Source organism: Sebastes fasciatus, chromosome 3, assembly GCF_043250625.1.
Source record: "Sebastes fasciatus isolate fSebFas1 chromosome 3, fSebFas1.pri, whole genome shotgun sequence".
In the NCBI taxonomy this organism is placed as follows: domain Eukaryota; kingdom Metazoa; phylum Chordata; class Actinopteri; order Perciformes; family Sebastidae; genus Sebastes; species Sebastes fasciatus.
Window position 1 is genome coordinate 8,497,559 of NC_133797.1, and position 22,641 is coordinate 8,520,199.

Sequence of the window (22,641 nt, forward strand, 5' to 3'; positions counted from 1 at the left end):
CAAATAAGCATATTCCCCTGACAGTCTGGATGGGCTCTGAGAGAGATGTTCGGTAATATTACTATGACTGTGTGCATGCACTATGTGTGTGTGTGTGTGTGTGTGTGTGTGTGTGTGTGTGACCATAAATACATTTCGGCTCATGGATGGATGGGGGATCTCCACGGTGATTTGTTTGCTTGGATTAAATGTCAGTTTTGGAAATGTGTTGTTATACCTGAACTCCTGAGAGAGAGAGAGTGCAGGCGAGACAGACAGGCTAACCTGAGAGGTGTGTGTCTCTGTGTGTGTGTGTGTTGCAGTAATATTCTGGGAAAAAACCTTAAAAGTCAATTTTCCATTCTATTTTGTTTTTTTCCAAAATGACCACAAACAGATGTCCCCACTTGGTTGGAGTAGCTTGATAGTCCACTGTTGGTAATGTAGGAATGTACTATATACTGTATACTGTATATAGCCCAGTCCAGTTGCACAGCAGTTTGTGAAATAGTCAGGAAATCGAATGAATTGATTGGTGTACATATAAAGCTCACATATTTTTTCGTGATGGTCAGCACGATATCAATTTGTATGTAATTGTGAACCGGGAAGGTCAGGGTGGATGAGTGGGTAAAAAAAACACAGGACTTTCGCCCAGGAGACCGGTCTTCGTGTCCCGTGTGAAACCAGAAGTCAAAGTTGATTTACTTGTCACATAATTTCAGTACTCAAGTTATGGTACTTCAGCTGTTATTCTAACCCAAACCACGATCTTTAAAGCTAACTAAGTAGTTATTGTCACGTAACTTCCGAACTTGAGTTACGCCACTACCGGTATTATTTAAACCCTAACCCACGATCTTTTCCTAAACAAAGTAGTTTTGCTGCCTAAGCCAAACCAAGTCGATCTATTTGTAAACCTAACTAATTAGTTTTATTTTGAAAAGCTATCATCCTCTAACTTTGGACAAAACAAAAGAGTGTTTGTTGATCTAACTTGTCGATGGATTCCGACATCACTTGTCTTGTGTGAAAAAGCAAAAAAACATAACACTCCCTTCTAAACCTTGAGGATAAGTCTTCTGTCAGACTTGCAGGTTCCATACACATCGCTGAAAGCTTGCCAAGCCTCCTGCGCCTAGTTACGGCTGCTAACGTAGGATTGGACAGTGGCCGTTCTAGGCCTAAGGGTCAATTGCCACATACAGTGGTGATCTGATTAGTTATCTATTAACAACATGTGCAACATTAAATCCAACCAACTATTAGAAATAGTTACATACTCCAGTTGTATGAGTGCATAGTCCTCTGATGGCTTTTGCTCATAGTGCCTTGAGACAGATTAGTGCACTCACTGCCCAATCATGAGGTGGCAAGAACTCCACTGGAGGTGACTTAGGCTGGGCAGACACCTTTTTTTTATTAATCTTGCGCATTGTTTTAACTCACACTACACATTTTAACCTCCCTTTCTGAACCTGCAGTTTTTATGCTCAACAGATCAATTGACAGGGCACAGTGTAGGTGCTCACGCTAGATGTAAGCATGGAACATCAGGTCCATTTTGTCCACTGGCAAATACAGTGTATTCAAACAAGAGAACTGCATCCTCAACAATGTTGACAAAAAGAGAAAAAAGGCAGCATTACATTGTACAATTCTACTATGAATGGAAAGTGAGAACACAAAAATGGAAAATATGAGATAGCTGGAGCAGATCTGTTCTGCAGGGATGATCAGTTTCAACTACATCAGAGCAGTCTCTGTCATGACTACCGTTTTAGCCACAGCATGTAAAACACTACAATGATATTAAAACAGGCTCATTACATTGTATGGTAGATCTTTTGACAGCAACCATGTTGGGAAATCGGACTGTGGAACTGCTCAAACTATAAGACAGCTGACCTGCCAGAACACCATACAGTGTCTTCTTCTTTACCTCTTAATCAGAGTTGCTGATCCGTGTCCAGCCATCTGAGCTAGGTCCTGATACCACCTGGAACAATAACAATCCAAACTTTGTACCAATCCTTTGAAGCAGTTGCATCATGGTTCCCTGAAATGGAAATGTGTTCAGTGTGCCCCCAACGCAACACCAGATTAGCAAATGTGTCCATTCCCAGGGGAGGGACGTCATTCATCATCAGGAAGAACCATATACGCTGTTCAGCCTGGACGCAAATCGATCGGCTATCCGTCAGCCAAACCGATGCCAGATCTGTGTCACTCTGTGGAAGTGGAGCTGCCACTCATCTCAATGAGACCCTCCAGGTTTCAGTGTTGAGGAGACCGAGTCCTAAAGACTAAGAGGGCATACAGACCGAAAAAAACAGTCCAGCATTAAAAAGAAATGCTGACATAGAGATGAACTAGCTCCTCAGTAACCACCTGTGCATAGTGCATTCAAATGCCCCCCTGAAGGCGGTGAGGGCAGTTCCACAAAGGTTACCTCAACTGTAGCCTGCACTGGCAGATGAAGTCTCTGTTGCCTGTGGCGCACAGGGTGCAGTTTCACACTGCTCAACCAACAGCGGAGACTTCTCTGCACTCTTGGAGAAGTTTGTTTCTCAAAAAAAAAGTGAATAGGCTGAATATGTGCCCAGCAGAATTTACACTTCCTCGTCTTGTATTCCCTCACATTAAGAAGTCTGAACTTTTTTTATGTACTGTGGAGACGTGTTTTTGTGCACTAAAAGTTAAAACTCAAAGAGTTTCAACTCGCTGCACTTATCAAAAGATTTCCCTTCTGTTCACTGGCAACTGTCTACAAGAAGCTTTATTCCTTGATTTTCTCACTTCAAAAGAGCTTGATAATGTCAGCAAGCCATACATCTATTCCAAGCAACACTGGATCTAACTTGTCTGTTAATTGGTAGACATACAGTATTACAATTAGATCCCCAATCCTCCCCGACCTTTTGACGTTTATATTAATGTGATTATTAATCAATTTCGATACACATTTAGCATAACATTTTAATTAATTATTGAAATGTGTTTCTGAAATATTGCAAGCTCAACTATCCCAGATATAAAACATAAGTTTAATAGAATTTCATATTTTGAGTAAAGTTATATCAGGTATTAGGTACAATAAATAGTAAAGTACTGTACAAGATTTGACAAAGGTGTGTTTATTGTTGTTATGATGTATTTAATGTACAAATGTATTACTCTTTGTTCAAAAGAATGCATTTTTTATTAGTGCAGAGTATCTGTTATTATTACCTCCGCCAAGGCCAAGGACCTTGAAGTCGTTGGTTTGTTTGTCTGTCTGTTAGCAGGATTACTCCAAAAGGTTCAAGATGGATTTGAATTAAATTGTTTGTAGGGGTGGAGTGTAGCACAATAAACAATTCATTCAATTTTGGCGGCGATCCGGATCATGATCAGGAATATTTTTCGAGGATTCCGATCAGACTGAGCATTAAGACCTAAGGGTATAACACATGCGCTGTGTATCTGATGAAGCGTTGATGTTTTCAGAAGCGATTCCTTGACCTCTCTCAAGATGTGTGAATGAAAATGGTTTTCTAATAATAAAAATATACATACATTTGCATAGCAAGCATATTTGCCCACTCCCATATTGACAAGAGTATTAAATACTTGACAAATCTCTCTTTAAGGTACATTCTGAACAGATAAAAAAATTGTGATTAATTTGCAATTAATCTCGATTAACTATGGACAATCATGCGATTAATCACAATTTATTATTTTAATCGATTGACAGCCCTAATACCTTTACCTTTTCATATTTCCAGTGTGAAAAACAGTCTAATACTGTTGATAACAAGCTTTCCTGTCAGAAAAGAAGTCATTCCTCTTTTGATGAAGCAATTGGTATGTGTTGACATAAACAATTTTCTCTCAAAATTGCAAACCAGTGAATCAATACTAAGCTGTCATTCCAAATTCCAGTTCATGACAAGAACAGAGACGTGGATTCATTAATGGTAATCTGGGCTATAACTGCCGAATGAGCTTTATATTACCATGAGCCAACTGGGATTTAACAAGAAATATCACATTCTCTAGCCATCCCAATTATGTCTGCATGGCTTTACCTCTCTTCAGCTGCAACCTTCCTGCTACAGTATGTTGCTTCGATGCACAGTGTGATTGACCTAAAATTGGTTGACTCACTGCAATTGTTGTAAAATGTTGTATGCGGTTTGCCCATGTTCTCTATTATCTTTTTACTATGTGTGATGAAAGTACGTCTGCAATTATTTCAGTGCATGTAATGCATTGATTCACCGACTTAAAAATATGTTAAAGATATGATAATTCTGTTTCTGACACTGTCTCTGCATTTCACTCATTATGTATTGAACAGGCTATAACTAGAAATCCTCCCTAGCAGAGACCGAGCTGCCCTGGAGCACACCAATCACACTTTTAACCCCTATTCACTGCTATTTTCCTTCAGGATCCACATTCATTTTCAGTCTTTAGTAAAGACGTGAGTCAGAAGAAAAGGTAGACATAGATGTGAAAGATGTGAGACATGCTACAGAATGTTGATATGTTTTTTTTTCTTGTAGCTTTGAAACCCAAAAAAGCAGAAGAGACTGTCCTCCAACGAAAAAAACAACCCCATAGGTCGTTTGTACACGCAGATTTTAACGACCCATATTTACGTTTATTGTGAGGCGGCAACCTCTAGTGGCCGTAGTAATTATGGCAGGAGCAGAGGAGGAAGTCAGGTGACATAGTTTAAGGAGCGACAAAGTATGCGTACGGAGAAGGTCAGGGTGGAAGGATGGGTCCAACAAACACAGGACCTTCACCCAAAAGACCATCACGTACATGCCGTAGGTTAACTATCGTACGTCAGTAAAGTTAAGTAACAAATATAGTTATTGTATCGTTTCACAACGTTAACCATGTATTTAAAACTGCGACTGTTACTTTTAGATATGAGGACGAGTTGATATACCGCCACCGGTACGGACGTTAATTTAGGAAACGTTCCTGTGGGTTGTAAGGTTTCTTTCCTATATGGTCGGAGGACTTATTACAGAATGTAATTGTCTGAGCATCTGTGTGAATGAAATTTTGGTCCAATACCAGTTCATTTCAATGGAAATGCAGCGATCCATGGATTTGCTCCTGGTGACGAAGTAAACTTGTGCAGTGGATTTTTTTCCCTCTTTTCCAGTGGAAATTTTTTGTTAACCTGCTCTGGCAATTAAGAAGTGACAATAAGGTTTGCCTCTATCCATTTTGCCATGAACAAAACTAGCCACAGCCAATGGTAGTCACTACATGATCTGCAAGGAGTCACTGCTTCACCTTTTTTTTGTGGGGATGTGCCATTGAAGTTCGATCTGCCACTTTCTGTTGTTTCCTTGACTGGTAACCTGTTCAGGACTGGGTCGTGAGCCATAACACAAAAGGAGGATGATTGAAAAGAGCAAAATAAATTTTTTGGAAAGTATCAAAATACACTGGTCTGTCGGTCCGCTGGTCTGGACCGCTATTGCTATGCAATTGTGTACAGATATCCATGGTCCCCACAACTCCTCAGGACTTTGGTGATCCCGACTTTTCCTCCAGCGCCACCATGAGGTTGATATTTTTACATTTTTGAATGAAATCTTGACGACTATTGGATGGATTACAATGACATTTGCAACAGATATTCAAGGTACCCAGAGAAGAAATTGTAATGATTCCGCTGGTCTCCCAAATTTGCATATTCAGTAGAGCCATCATCAGGTCAGAATTCAAATGTGTCCAGTAATTTGGTTAATGATCAAATGCTTGCAAAATTAATGACATTCCCATCAGCCTCAGCTGGTCCTTGTGTTTAGTGCTAATTAGCAAACGTTTGCTTGCTAACACGCTAAACTAAGATGGTGAACATGATAGCCCTCATCCTTCCAACTGGGGTCCCCACAGACCCCAGAGGTATTGCTTTTGTCTTATCTCACAGCTGCTTTATTCTATCATTCCAATTTTCAAGACTTTGTCAATCAATTTGTTCCTAATGACTTCATATCATTGTTTTCTGTTTCTGTTTTAATTAGTGCTTTTTAAATTTACCAATGAATTGAGGTCCTGGAGGACCCAAGTCAAAAGCACCCAATTCTGTATATTCAATTGTAATAGATGGAACTTTTTATTGAGTTTGCCATAGGTCATAATTAAAAGAACCGCACTATTGGGTGGGTGAGCACTCTTTCAGTGTTTTTGAAGGTAAATCTAAATTTGAATTACATTTATTCAACATTTATGTGGACGGGGGCCATACTGAGACCTATCTACTTTTGTGTCATGGACCTGGGTTTTTATAGAGTTTGTTTCCTGTTTTTAGTTTGAAAGTCCTCTCCTCTTGTGTCTTTGTCTGGTTTTACTTCCTGCCTTTGTTTGTTTCCTGCCTCTTTGATTGTCTGCCCTAGCTTCACCTGTCCCTAATTAGTTCTGCACTAACCTCCACCTCCTGCTCACCTGTTCTCACCTAGTTAATTTAATAACACCTCAGTTCCTTTGTTTGCTTTGTTTGCCTGTTACCTGCCTGCATCTTGGGTTCTCAGTTTGTAAACCTTTTTGTTAATTAAATATCTTCATTGAATCTGGTCGTCTTTGCATTTGGGTCCTTCCTGCCTGTTCTGCTCACTGCACCGTGAAACTTTTGTATTGAAAGACAAATACAATTTAAAACGTGTTGAAGTTTGAATGACTGTGGGTTTATTCCAATTATTTTATATTGTGATCAAAATGCCCCCGTTGGTTTCACTATACAAATATAACACAAATTATGTTTACTTGAAATGACTGAAAATTAAATCAAAGAATGGTAAATACGTATTTAAAATCTAATTTGACTTGTGCTTGGGATAAAAGCTGCAATTTGTATTAAAGAAAAGTATTTTTTTTTGTTTTATTTTACACAATATGCAAATTAACTTTAACTTCCCTTAAATAATAATCCTCTGTATGTTTGTTTTTTTTCAAAATGACATTAATTACAAAACCAATAATATTTTGAGAAGCAAATTTGATGAGTGTTTCTTACATTAGTTTATTCTTAGTCCTTGTTTGTTAAATATGTCGATAGGATGAAGGTTAAACATTATACCCAGTAAACACCAGCAGCATCGTCATTGTCTGCATGAGGATGTTGGCATTTAGTGAAGTAAAACAAACAGGATAATCAACGAGGGGAGACAGTAAATTTAAAACATTGATCGACAAAATTTACTCAAACTGCTTTTTCAGTTACAGCAACAAAATAGTGGACTGTATCCCTACATATAGTAGAATGATGTCAAAAAGGGTCATGCTGTCTCAGCAAGTTTCTCTCTGCCCCGTCAGACGCTGCTCTTTCCACCGCCTCTTCCCTCACCACTCTGCTGCTCAGTAGTCGGTCTGTGAGCCACGCCCGTGGGTGATTGTGGAGCTTTTCAACTCCAAAAAGGCACATAACCACAGGTTCCCGTTAATTTTATAATTTACATTTGTGTTGTGATATCTAAACAAACCATCCGTCAACAAGGAAATATAAGCCTCTTGTCTATGAGACCGGTCTCTTGAGAGAGTTCCAGCCAGCTTATAGCGGTCTGTGAGTGTGACCGCCCGGCTGGTGAGGTAGCGACCTCTGCAGGTGCTAAAGCTAGCTCTCACGGCAGTTTGTGGAGCTTCTAAACTCCGAAAACGTTGGAGCAAATGTTCGCTTCGCCATGTACTATCTTAAAACTGCCAATATTCAAAATGTACACAGTTGATTTCTCGCTTCAAAATCTTTCAAAAGTGAATTTAGTGATGAAACTAGAATGGCACACGGAGAGCACAGACATCCACCCCCCTCTCCGTTCAGCTTGCCCCATCATCCACGCGTATTTTTGTTTATGTTGAGATTAGCTGTATGTAGCGCAGCATTGTAAAACACATCATTCAAACTGGACAGAAACAAAATAAAACTCACCTAAACCGTCGTTGTTACTCTTTCCAACAATCACCAAGTGTGCTTTGGTCGAGCTCAACTGTAATTGCATTGAGTTCAATGTGAAAAAAGGTTGAATCTACAGTCATCGTCCGTACTGGTTTTAATGCTCAGGCTGATTGTAATTCTTAAAAATATTCCTGAATCCGGATCATGATCCGGATCGCCACCAAAATCTAATGAATTGTTCATTGTGCCACACCCCACCCCTCCAAAATATTTCATTCAAATCCATTGTGGACTTTTAGAGTAATCCTGCAAACGGACAAACCAACAAACCAACGCCAGTAAAAACATAACCTCCTTCCTAGGCCTTTGGTGGAGGTAATAAAAAACATGTTGATTCTGGCTACTGTTGTTGTTTCACCATAGCCTGTGCCATTCCGACGCTTTGCATTGTGGGATACAGTAGGCGAGATGGACTGGTCCGATGCATACTGGAATTTTTTTCCAGACATCTGGGTATTTTTGGCACACTGGAGATCTTGCTTTTTGTTTGCATACTACATACTACTAATCAGTTGGTACTACTATTAAAGTATTCGGTTTTGAATACAGCTTCCGTTTAAACAAACACAGCAACAAACAATGAGATGGTGAAATCAGTATAGTCAGCTACAGCATGTACTGAACAGTACGTGTGTATGGAGGGGTGAAAAGGTATGGTTTGAGGATATACTGTTATGGTCTAAACTTAAAGCAACACAAACACTGTCTCATGGTACGTGAGGGGAGAAAGCTTCCAGTCCTAATATCTGAGGCCAGGAAGTCATAGCAGTGGAGCACTGGCCTCAGGTGCTCCGGCCTCCGTCTGATGAGTAACACACCAGGAGCTTATTAGCAGGACAGAGACGAACAACAACCAGGCCAGAAAAAGGCAGAACAAGAGCAACATCACAATGATTTCTTTCTGTTATCCTCTCAGTGTAAACGGCAATAAGGCTCCTCATGTGAAATTGATATGGATAAAGAAAATGACTAAATAAACATTTAAAGTTAAAGATGAAACAGCCTACGGGATCAGCTTGACATCTCAAAGCGAAACGCCTTGTGCACAACACCTACAGTACTGTCTCACTCATTTATGTTTTAAGGCATTCTTTAGGTGTGTATGTGTGTGTAAAGGCGAAAGGGGAACTTGTGAGGAAGGAGACAGTGAACAGCATGAGTCCTATAATGGCTTTCTCTACCATTCTGGCTTGTTTGGACTCATCATTCCTTTTCTTCCTCATGCCCTGACCTCTGCTCTCGCCTTTCACTCATCTCTCCTATTGTCACAACGGAACAGAAAGCTCAGAAGCTATCCTCTATTACCGTACAACAACCTTCAAATATATATATATATATATATCCTTTTTTTTTCTCTCTCAAATCATCGGCTTTCCTTGCCCCTCTCTCATTCTGTGTTTTCTCCTTTCGCTTTATACTCCCCCTCCACCGGCAAACTCTGTCTGTCTATCAAAAGTTTAGCTTACCCAACTCTACAAATCCATTTGAGCGTTCAGAGGAGAGAAAATATAGCAAGGATATGTACTGCTTTTCTTATCCGTAACACAGCGGCAGATGGTCATTTTGCTCAGGAAATGATGTTGAAATTGTAGAACATCAATCCTAACATATATACCTTCTCCTAACATTGTCCGAGAGTGAGTCCAGAGCCATCTGAAGTGCAAGCGTATAGCCTAAAGTTGCCACAAGTATCTGATCAACACTGTAAATGAACTTGCAAGTAGTTGAGGTTAGATTGCTCCCACTGTAGTATTTCTACTGCTCCTCTCAGTTGCACGGCCGCAATCTTTCATACTTTATACCCTACTGATTTTCTCTTCTGATTTTGCAAGGAAAAAATGGGATCGGGATCGATAGATGATGTAATGTAAGTGACTGCACATTTAATTTACTACATGAAAAACGGATTTAGTCTTAAATTACCCTTTAAAGTCAGCTAACATCAGCCACCGTAAGCTACTGGTCACACTAGAGTAAGTAAAGTTATAACAGCGGAACACCTGAGTGTATTAAATTCAGCACAGGCGTGTTTTATTTTTTTATGGATTCGGCTTTTGATTTAAGGAAGAATGTGTTGTTTCCTCTTTCAAAAGTTACATATCAGTGACGCTGGTCAGAGTAGCTAATTAGTGCATAGAATGGAATAGAATAGAAAGTACTTGTCTGCTTTTCGCGTACAAGAGGCAGACATTTGTCCTTGGTTCACATGTGCAAAAACTGCTATTAAAAGGGTACATTAACTACATATCACATCCACACAGGACACATTCAAACACATTCACATAAAAGCACAATACATCAATAGAAGCTAGATTAACAGCAGGTACCACGACTGAATCAAGATTAAATAAATAGGTATAAAGTGCAGTGTGCTGAGGTAGCAGGCTGGCTTCAGAAAATGGCTCAATTAGGAGTTGGTGTAGACTCAAATGCAAAAATAATCTCTCTCATCACTTATGACCCACTAAGTGTGTGGCGTTGGCTGTATTTGTAGAGAGCCTGCCCTCTGCCTGTATTTTCTTATTTTGCTGTGTTCGGGATGTTTCTAGGTGTCAGCCTTTATAAAAAAACGTAGCGACCGGGTGCCAGATCGGAAGCACGCATCTAAGAGGAAGCTACGAAAATGTCGGACAAAGCGCCGAAAAACGCAAAAAAAAAAAGCAAGCCTAAACACAAAGCGGACCACCACAGCTTGTTCCCAAACGAAAGAGAATCTGGGGTTGGCTTTGACCGGCTGGCGAGCCGGGGAGGAGGGGCAACCGACAAATCTCCCTTATTGTGCCTTTCACCCTTTATTGTTCTGCTTGACTGTTTCAGTCCCTATATCTTATTGAAAATGTTTTAAACTTACTTCAAGTGGATTGAGCGATCTCTACCACTTGGTTTAGGTATGTTATGCTAAAAAAAATCCACTAGAAGTATCTGTTTCTTTAAATAGCATGCCTTTTCAGTCTGCCTCATTACAGGAAGTTAGCAACAAAAAAGGCACTCCAGACAGGAGGACTAATGAGGTCTAATTTTTAAAGGTGAGCATATTTTTTTGACATATAGTTTTATAGAAGCCTTAATGAACAGAATTATGTCATTTGATACCCCAAAAAGTCCAATAAGGTGCAAATCCTTTTTCTAAAAACATGCTCTACCAAACAGTTGACCTTTTATGGTAAAGCTAATGATGTAATTCAAATATACTACTTGCTACTAATTAAAAACAACTTTTGATAATTCCTTGTTGTAAATATGATACAATTAATGCTATTCTATTATATATACTGTATATATGTAATTGCTAGAATAATTTAATAAATATTTTACTGCTTTTTTACTGTCTAAAAACAATGTGACATCATTTACTGGTAAAAGTACTGATGCTAAGTTAATAAATTTACAATTTTTATGAAATAAAAAACATATGGACATTCACTGTTCTTAATATAATTTGTAAATATTATATTTTTAAAGTTATTATATTATAGTTGATGAAAAATAAATATCAGTATGATTTTTCACCATTTATGAGAGGTTTTCAAAGTAGCCTACTGTAAATATGGTAAATATCTGGAATAAATACATGAAAATTGTATTAGTACTGGCAATACTACCAATTCCATGGTAACAAATTGACATAATTGGTATACTAACTTGTTACTAGCATAATGAAAGTACATGGTTTTCATTGTATTTTTACCATGAAGCAACATCTCAACCATTTGGTAGAGGCCTGCGTAAAAAAGAAAAGAAATAAAGAATTCATTGTTTTTTCTGAGTGAGGACATTAAAGGGTTAAAGACCTGAATGTATCCGATAAGCTGTTTTCCCTCTCTTTTGTATTTCCTCTTGTATTAATATTGCTCATTTGTTTGCTGGCAGTCCAATATAGTTTCTGGATTTTGCCAAGTCAGCTTTCCACATTAATGCAGTCTGCAGCACAGGTAGTGTTTCGGATTACAGCTGAGCTGTTCTGTTTTGTTCCTTTCCATTTTGCAGCATATTTGAACTATTACTGTTTCTGCATAGCAAAAAAAAAAAAAAAGAAGAAGCTGCTGTACAAATGTGCTCTTCTTTAATCAATATGAGACCGACCATGATGATAGAAGTGTGAAATTGCAAACAGGGCTTTGAAATCATTTCATTCGTCTGTCTCAATAGTGTGAAATCTGAGATATGATTTATGAATCACCCACAGATGCTCCGTTACATGCCTATTATGTGTTCCTATCGGCATTAAAGCTGGAGTCGGCAGATAGGAGCAGATATAATTAAAAAAAAAAATGTTTTTATAAAACGGTCACTATATCCTGACAGTAGAGCATGAGACAGGTTATCTTAAAAAAATCATGTGCCTCTGTGTCCTCCGGTGCTCCTAATGGCATCTGCAAGATTTCACAGACTGGAGGGAAACAACTAATCAGAGCTGAGCTGGAGCCTTGCCGTCTCTGAGCAGCTGTCAATCACTCGTGAACTCCGATCAAACGGTCAAACTAGGCAGTGCTGATCAAATATGAATTCATATTCTGTTATTGTAATGCCTATTTCTCTCCTCAAATGTTTTCAGAAACATCTTGGAAACAAAGGAGAATGTTTGCTCCGGCTGGTGGGCGGTGTTTGGTACTTCCTCAACTGATCTCAACATGGTGGCCGGGTTACCAGCTTTCTCATTTTACAGCCAAACAGTACACTACAAGATGTTTGTTATAACATTTAATCACGCGGCCTAGTTTGACCGTCTGATCCGAGTTTGCAAGTGATTGACAGCTGCCTCCGTTATGGAAGTTTTGCCAAATGATACCAACAACACTCAGCCTACTGCAACTTTAAGGCATATCCATTCAATGTATCTACACCGTACTATTCGCACAGTGTTCATCTGTGTAGATGACATGCACAGGTGTTCTAATGGGACAAACAAACGCAGCAGTCTTTGTTTCTGTCACCTGCCTCCATCCTTCGTCCATTCTCCCTCTCTCTCCCTCTCTCTCTCTCTCTCTCTCACGCCAACATGCCGAGTGCCTTGTCTGCCCATCCATCAAGCAAGGAGGCAGATGATTGGCCGCCTCGGACAGCTCCTCATAACAACAGTCTCTGCATGGTAACTGTTACTGAGGAGAGAAAATTACTAAACCCACGAGATACAGCCTGCTAAAAATAGCATGCCATCAAAAATCCCCGCTGCTTGTAACACCCCGTGTGTATATATGTGTGTGTGTGTGTGTGTGTGTGTGTGTGTGTGTGTGCATGGGGTAAGGAGACGGATAAAAATATGGAGAGAGATACCGAAAGAGAGGTAATACATGACAGAGGGAATGACTGACTGACAGACCGACTGGCACTCTAAATGGCTGACTGATTGTATGATTGATTTACTTACCACCTCCTGTCTTCACTAAGTAAGTAGCATAAATCAGCACTGCAGAAAGGAGCAACACTTTAAAAGACTCTGCTAGGCCTTCGGGGTTTTTCTGGCTATTTCAAGACGGATAAAGTTACTGACACATTACCTAGACACCACACACACACACACACACACACACACGATGGCAACTCAACATCAAAAATACATAGCTAAAACTCAAGATGGGAGTGTGTGAATGTGTGTGTGTGTGTGTGTGTGTGTGTGTGTGTGTGTGTGTGTGTGTGAAAGAGAGAGAGAGCCAAGGAACCCAGTGGCCATACTGATGTGTCTAGTAGGATGAGCTCCTTTGATGTGCCCGTATTTATAGATATGACCCAGGGGCCAATATTGTATTTAGGTACCTGCAACTTGAGCTGGGAGGAATGCTCAAATCCTAATATTTCAGCGTGTACATATGTATGTGTGTGTGCGCACGCCCGTGCGTGTGCGCATCCACGGGTGTATTTGTCTGTGTCCAAACTCAACAGCCTGGCTTTAAGCTTCTTCTTGCTTTAGTTGCTTTCAGCAGCAGATACTGTTAGGTATTAGGCTCCAAAAGCCGGTTTACTGTTGTAGAAAATAACTATAACAGTCCAGCTTTGAAGACCAAAATTATAAAAATTGGAAAGCGTGCAGCGCTTTCAACTGATCTTGTTATTTTTAGCGGGTCATGCTATACTGATAATCAGCATTTCGGATCGCAATTGTAATTTGCCGCATTGCAGAGTGGCCTGATGAAGATAAACCGAAAAATAAATTGACCCGATGTTGAGGGAACGTGGGAGTGCGTTGTTAAGAATTGCAAATTATTACATCAGATTGGAGATAATTTTTTTGAGAGTTCAAGTTCACCGTTTTCTTCTTTTTTTTTTCTCCCCCTTCTTGAAGACACACTGGGACAAACAGTCGTAGTAGCGAGCAAGCAGGGGAACAACAGATCGAAGTAAGTGAGCAATTTTTGGGGTTGTTTGTTTTTGCCCGCAGTTAAGCCCGTGGTGTCCAATTGCCTGTTGGAATGATCTCTTTCACAGTCCAAGGAAGCATTAAAAACTTAATCAAAACGCCCTGCCAATAAAATAGGCCTCTTCAAATGAAGTATGTCATACTAACAATTTCCCACTGCACTTTCCCCCGAGTGCACACACAAACAAACGCGCGCAAACACATTTTGTCAGCACAATATCAATACATATTGGCATGCTGCTGTTGCGTCCTGCCATCCCTGCTATATTCCCTCCTCTCAGAAAAACTGCAGCATATATTCTGCCAGCTGGAAGCCTTAGTGATTATTTAACTGCTCTGGGCTTAGCTTGGCAGCCCGCGAAGGGAGGGTGAGGGAGGAGAGGAGACGAAAGTGGGAGGAGAATAGAGGAATTAGCAAGGGATGAGGTGTGTGTGTGTGTGTGCGTGTGTGCACGTGTGCACATATGTTTGTGGATGCTCTAAAAGCATTAATGTGCGAAAATTCACTAAGAGCATCCCTGAGCCGATTTTAGAGTGTCAGATCCGCTTCCCGGCCGTGTGCATGCAAGTTCTCCTTCAATTGGGAATGCTGTGACAGTGAATCCGGCTATATGGATCAGTCCCTAACATGCTGGATTCTTTTTTTTTTTTTTTTCAACAGCTCCTAAACACCCTTTTCCCCCCAACTCTCTAGTTTACACTTCCTGAACGATAATACCACAAATAATTAGCAGAGAGTGTGCTCTTGTACTGGGGAGAGAGAGACTAGGCAAAGGAAACATGAACGAATCCTCTCAACATGCTGAGAATAGCAACAATTGAATTCCTCCAAAACCACAATAACATATCATAATCCTGTAATTGATATCCAATTTTGGAGTCCTGGATACACTATTGATGTGTTATTGCTCCACGACCATGAAGAATTCTCAAAAAAGACATTTCATTGATTGGCATGGTACTTTAATCCCCAAAAATATGTTGCTAAAGCACGAATATACACAACATATAACATATATCACATGGATATATACTGTATAGCAGGGGTCTACAACCTTTTTTCCTCTGAGAGCTACTTTGTCAAAATGAAAGTGGCCGAGAGCTACTCATATTTTATATTATTAGTAACATTTATTCACATCGCTCAGCTCCACCTAAACCAGCTGAATAAGCTTCTTTTGTGTGAACATTTAGAAAATGTTGATATCTAACACTCACATTTTGACATCATCAACATCTTAAATTCAGCAGCATGTGCATGTTTTATTTCTGTTTGCATTTCTTTACGTTTTCACTGTGTCAAGCTCACACTATTAAATTCATCATCATCATCAGATGAATGTCATAGAAAATAAAACAATGTTGTTACTTATTTTACTTGTCCTTATTTTCTGTCTGTCCACATATCACTGTGTCACATCACTTCCCTTCATCATCTGTAGTTCACATGCATGTATTACATGCATTCAGTGTTTTTAACAGTTAGTGAGATGACACTGCATGGAGTCAACAAGAGAGGTGTCTGCTGGAGTGTGTCCACTTAAAATCACTCTTTTGGAGTCATTTAAATGTTCATCTCTCAGTCTTGTTTTTAACTTAGATTTCATGACATTCAAGACAGCCAGCTGGGCCGTATCGCTGGATTCAACCGACTCATCACACTGGATGGAAAACCATTTGCACCTGTCCAATGTCCTGTTCTAGCTTTTCCACAACATCCACAGACAGACAGCGCAGACACTCTCCTTGCCACAGTATTAGCACAAAGTTGTACAACGGCGATAGCAGGCATCATTTCTGTCTTACTTTTATGGTCCTTGAATAGCGTTTCAGCTTCGTTACGATGTTTGCCACTTTAAATGAAGCCTCTGCTGCAGCGTTGGCCTTCTTCGTCGGTTTGGTAAACAGAGACTGTCGTCTATTAAGCGTTGTTTTCAGCTCCTTTACCTTCTCTGTTCGTAGACTGCTACCAGCCGGAAAGTCCCGTGAAAAGTTGCCTTGGACTTTGGTGAAGTGCCGCTCGACATTACATCTTCTACCGACTGACACGCTCACACCGCAAATGAGACACAGACACTTGTCATACACATTTGTGGAAAAAAAATCTATTTCCCATTTGTTATGAAAATAGTATGTTTTTTGCCTTTTCTTAGCCTGGCTATTTTCCGTGGTCATTGTCAAATCTGGTGTGTGCTTGCTAGCCTGCCAACATCTCCTAATGTTACAGCATTACTGACGTAACCAAACATGGCAGCAGCGCAACTCGTCTAATTGACAGCTGATTGGCAAATAATCGTTTTTTTTTGTCAGAAGGGGGCAGGATGTCTATGAATTGGTTTGGATAGAAATTTAGGTTTACCAAGTGACTTTGTCTTATCAACTTTGTTTACATATTCTTTGAAACTTTGGCGAGCGACTCAGAAACAGGTCGCGAGCTACTGGTTGCTCGCGAGCGACGTTTTGGAGTCCCCTGTGTATAGCCTTCAGTAACTGCAGTGTGATACAGGCTTAATAATTGCACACATGGCTTAAAATTATTATTATGCTAGCGTGTTAACGCAAATTTGTTTAAACACCACTAATTTCTTCAACCCTACAATTTTTAGGTTGTAGCGGGCTCAGTTTTAAAGTAAGTGAAGATACTGGTGTAACCTAGGTTAAAGGGACTATTTGTAAGATTCAGAAATGCTGCTTAACAGCGACACCTGTGGCCTTGAAATCAACGAAAGTCAGCGTCGAGCTTGCGCTTGCTCGCTCTACATAGACATGAACGAGCATCGCTCAAAACAGTGAGGCGACACATGTCAGCTAAAACCACAATATCACTATTTCAGCTGCTTGGCAGTAATGTTAGCTGACCAGACGAAGGTCTCTCCATGAATCACTGCTGATCCTAGTGTTGGCTTTTCCTGCTCAGCGCAGGCTTCAGCAGCGGGGCTCCTCAACGAGTTACGTTATCGCCTCCCGACCGCAGCCGGCAGCCGAAGACACCGGCACTCGGTCGGTAACGAGACGATAACGTAACTCGTTGAGGAGCCTTGTCACTTCACAAGACACGGAAAACCTCTGTTGGTCTTGAGGAGCGGCAGCAGTTATTTCTGCACAAACGTCCACTCTACATTCACTAGATATTCTCAGAGCTAAACTAACTCTTCTGCAGTGTGGAGTGAGCGCGCATTCACGTCTAGAGGTGGAGCGAGACAGCGAGGACGCGCGCGCTGTCTGAGTGAAGGAGAGCAGGCAGCAGAGACGAGGCTCCGGCCACACGCGAGCGCGCATATGTGCCGACCCGCTATATTCATACGCTTAAAAAGTTACAAACAGTCCCTTTAATATAACCTTAAGCAAATAAAAGGTTAAACAAATAAATACAATGTAAGCAAATTAAATGACATTTGATATTAAGTTAATTAACATTTACATTCATAATTGTAGTTTACATGGTTGATTTTTCTATTTTACTTTGAGTACTGTTGCTTTAAACACGTGCAGCGTAAACAGCGCATCAGCGTAACTGTAGCGTCACTTGCTGGTGAGAGAGGGGAATTAGAGAGAGACTAGCAGAGCGCAGGAGACAAAAGAGGAGTCACGAACATGAAGAAGAGAAGTCAAATAAGAGTAAAGAAGCAAGTTTTATAAGTTTTCTTTCCATTTTTGGAGGATTTTGTGTTCACATTCTATTCACATTGCTGGATTATGTTTTTTTTGTTTGAGAGTTGAACGAGGATTTGGTGAGTTACTTTACCGTCTCAATTAGCATGCTATTTCCTTGTTTTAAAGCTGAACGTGTAGCAGACATTGATAGTAGCTAAGCTAAGACACTGTTGACACGTTTTATAATGTGTGTTTTCTTTGTGTAAAGCAAATTGAGAAGCTACATGCAACAGGCACGGTCAAGTAGTTCTTGCTAGTAAAGTGAGGTGAAAGCCGCTATTGTTTGGGTGCGGTGCATTATGTTAACCTTTAACCTGTATTCAGGTGTTAGTCCTCCTCAAGTACTTCATTATTATAACTATGTAAGACTAAATTACTTTTCCGTGTATTGCACTGTTATACAACAGGCCAGGTTTTTTAGTTGAGAGGATCGTTTGGTGTTTACACACCGAAGCTGGAGAATTAAGAAGGCTAGCCACCCGTAGGAGAAGTCGAGTTGGATGTGCGTCTGCTTCTGCAAGGTCAACCTACACTTCAGAGATAATGACACTGATTCATACTCCTGGATCGTGGTAGGACTAAACCTTCAGTATTTTGCTGCAAATCGCAGTGGAGTTCATTTGAACTTATAAAGGACTTAACAAAAGGACTGATTACACACAATGTTGTGAAGATTTTGGTTATTGATCATACAAATTGATCAGTGGAATATTTTTGGTTTCATGTTTTGATTCTGTGTTCAACTTTTTTATTTTCATTTATTGTGTGCCGAATTGGTGATACAAAGAGGTTGTGTTACTGTAATTGTATTCACTTAATGGTTAAGTGAACTAAAGAGAAATAGAACTAAAGTCATGAAAAGGGCTAATTGAGATAAAAATTAGAACTTAGTACTGAGTCAATTTAAAGAAAAAACAAGAAACTAAATTACAACTTAAAGGCGCCTAACTTGAAAAAAATCTCCTGAACTTAAATAGGTTTAAATCAAACCAGAGTGAAATAGAATAGGGAGAAATACATGTTTGATGAGATTTGGGGTTTTATTTTCAATGTTTTCCAGGGATTTAAGTACACAATTCCTGTGTGGTGTGTGAAATGTGTGATTTTGGTACCAATTAATGTGTATGTGTACTACTAACTTTCTATATAAATAAGCCGGCAGTTCAAACTTACTTCTTGGTCTGTGGTCTGTTATTCTTGAGTGCTAGTTATAAACTGCTCCTCAGAACCTAGAACTGGTCCTACCTATCTGTAAATACCTGCGGTGCTACACTGGCATCATATGAAACTAGAAAAACCAAAGGAATCCATTGGCAACAACCATGTCATACAACCTTGAAAAGAAGGAGGTTAAATAACGCTCCAAACTTACACTACATTTTGGAGAGGAAAAACTGGCATGGCCATTTTCAAAGGGGTCCTTTGACCTGAAAATGGGTTCTCTGGGTACCCACGAGTCTCCCCTTTACAGACATGCCCACTTTATGATAATCACATGCAGTTTGGGTCAAGTCATAGTCAAGTCAGCACACTGACACACTGACAGCTGTTGTTGCCTGTTGGACTTGAGTTTGCCATGTTATGATTTGAACATATTTTTTTAATACCAAATGCATTACCTGTTAGTGTTTCTGGACAATATCTGTCGTGTTTTGTGTTGTTAATTGATTTCCAATAATAAATATACATATATTTGCATAAAGCAAGCACATTTTGTCCACTCCGATGTTGATAAGAGTATTAAACACAAATCTCGCTTTAAGGTACATTTTGAACAGATACAAAATGTGTAACTAATTTGCGATTAATTGCAATTAACTATGGACAATTATGTGATTAATCACGATTAAATATTTTTGATTGTTAGCCCTAATTTTTACTAATATTTTTTTTTATCATTACTATTGTAAGGGAGGGGTTTACCTAAACCAACATGCAACATGTGTAGATAAAATAAGACACATTTCCAATACTAGTGAAAGAAAGAAGAGAAATTTGCTGTATATCACTACACAAATATATATTCACAAAAGTAACACAGGCCTGTCTCATTAAAAAGTATAATATGTAACAGTTGTCGGCTGCTGTTTGTAAACACACAGAATTCAAAGGATGAGCAGGATTTTTATTTTTGATTAAAGTTGGGACATCCAAGTCCAGAGTCAAGTCCAACGTCCAAACCAACAAGTCCCAAGTCAAGTTCACGGCAAAACCACCAGGGTTGTATGTTGCACACTTTTTGATAACGTAATTGTCAGATCTTGGGGCTTGGGAAGGGATAGAAGGACACTCCATTCAATTCACGAGTGAAGTCACAAGTTGTTAGTGTTTAAGTTACAGACAAGTTGCAAGTCTTCTTTGTTTTTGTCAAGTCAAGCCTAAAAACATCAGCTTCGTGACTTTAGTCTTTCCAGCTGCTGAAAAACAATTGAGAAACAGAGTTGTTATCCTTCTGGTGTAGTGGTTTCTCTGTCATCATTTAATTTATTCCAGCTTTTTTTTAATCATGTGGAAGATGATTTTATTGTTCTATGAATGCCTGAATGACTGTGTAATTTGATTATAAGGGATAAAGACATTGATTTATGCACTGCTAAAGAAACACAAAGGTATTTGCCTTGTGAATAGCATGTCAACAGTCCCTCATTCTCAAGTCCGAGTCATGAGTGAGGATGAAATGGAGCATGAGATCAACAGGTGGACTGGTGTGGACCGTTGCGGTGGAGAGGGACCTGAGTCGGAAGGCAGAGCTTTTGATTTACCAGTCAATCTATATATATTGCAACCATATGGTCATGAGCTTTGGGTAGTTACCGAAAGAATGAGATCGCGGATACAGGTGCCCAAAATGAGTTTCCTTCATAGGGTGGCTGGGCTCAGCCTTAGAGATAGGGTGAGGAGCTCAGACATCCGGAGGGAGCTCGGAGTACAGCTGCTGCTATACTTTGCGTCGAAAGGAGCCCGTTGAGGTGGTTCGGGCATCTGATCAGGATGCCTCCTGGGTGCCGTCCTTTTGTCTTAACGCCTCGGGATCAAAAACTGCGGGGGGGGTGGAACATCTGGACTACAGTACCCTGCTGTCACAGTGACCTGGCCCCGGATGGATGTTAACAGGCATCTGCATGCTAACAGTCAGTGATATTGTGGTAAATGTTGCGAATACATCTCATGTCCGAGACTCTCAAATAGCCATCAGTAGACAGGAATATCATTCGTTCATGTTACTTTGTTAATTATACTTCAAATCTGTTCACTTAATTAAACCTGCAGTAGTCAGAATGTTTTTTGGCATCATTGGGCAAAAATTCCATAATAACCTTTCAGCATATTGTGAGTCAAATGTTCTGAGAGAAAACTTCTGCTCCTGCTCATGGCTCTATTTTCAGGCTTGAAAAGAATCACAGCTCATTTCAGAGAGAGAGCGTTCCTATTGGCTGTTCATTCAACGGAGGCAGCTGTCAATCAATCGCAAACTCTGATCAAACGGCAGGCAGCGCAGATCAAATATGAATCAATATTATGTTACTTTAATGCCTATTTCTCACCTCAAATGTTTCCAGGAACATCTTGTAGTGTACTGTTTAGCTGTAAAATGAGAAAGTTTGCTCTGGCTGGTGGGAGGTGCTTGGTATTTCCTCAACTGATCTCGACATGGCTGTCGGGTCACAAACGTTATCATTTTACAGCTAAACAGTACACTACAAGATGTTTCTGAAAACATTTGAGGCAAGAAATAGGCATTACAGTAACAGAATATTGATTCATATTTGATCAGCGCTGCCTAGTTTGACGAGTTAGTGAGTGATTGACAACTGCTAGGAGACGGCAAGACTCCAGCTCGGCTCTGATTGGTTGTTTTCCTCCGGTCTGTGAAATCTTGCCGATGCCATTAGGAGCACCGGAGGACACCAGAGACACGTTTTTTTCTTCTTCAGATTATCTGTCTAATGCACTACTGTCAGAATATAGTGACCGATTTTTAAAAATAACTTTTTTTAATCATATTTGCTCCAATTCTACCTACTTCAGCTTTAATGAAACATAATATGAATATATGCAGACACGTCATGTTGCAAAAAGAGCACAATTCTGCAAATAGAATGTTAGCAAATTATAGCCTTGTACCATCAGGGGTGTGTGTGTGTGTGTGTGTGTGTGTGTGTGTGGTTGAGCTACACACTCATGAGGACCATCTCTTGACATCCCTTTGTTCTGCTGAGGGTATTTTGGACTGTGAGGACTTTGTTTTGGCCGGTCCTCACAGTGACCCGTCAGAGCTGATTTTAGGGTTAGTGGTTGAGATGGTGAGCCTCAAAGGGACTAAAAGTTCTATTCTGTGTACTCAGAAGTAATATAAACCACTGTTTGTGTGTGTGTGTACATGTTTGTTTTTCTATTCATGGGTGTGTACTGTATGCCTGTGTCTGAAGAAAGAAAACAGTAAGTAGAACATTTTTACCACAGTGGGAATGTCTGTAAGTAACGTATTGCTGATTCAGGACCTCTGAGTAAAGATGTTGTTGTCTGTGACTTTGTGTGTGTGTGTGTGTGTGTGTGTTTGTGTCAGGACTGCCTCGGCGGAGTTCAGGCTTTGAACTCTGCAGCTCGGGCTGCATTTGCGACACGCATGCCTGCATTTGTGTATGCGTGTGTACACTATACGGGGTAGGCTAAAAGCAGCGAGTAT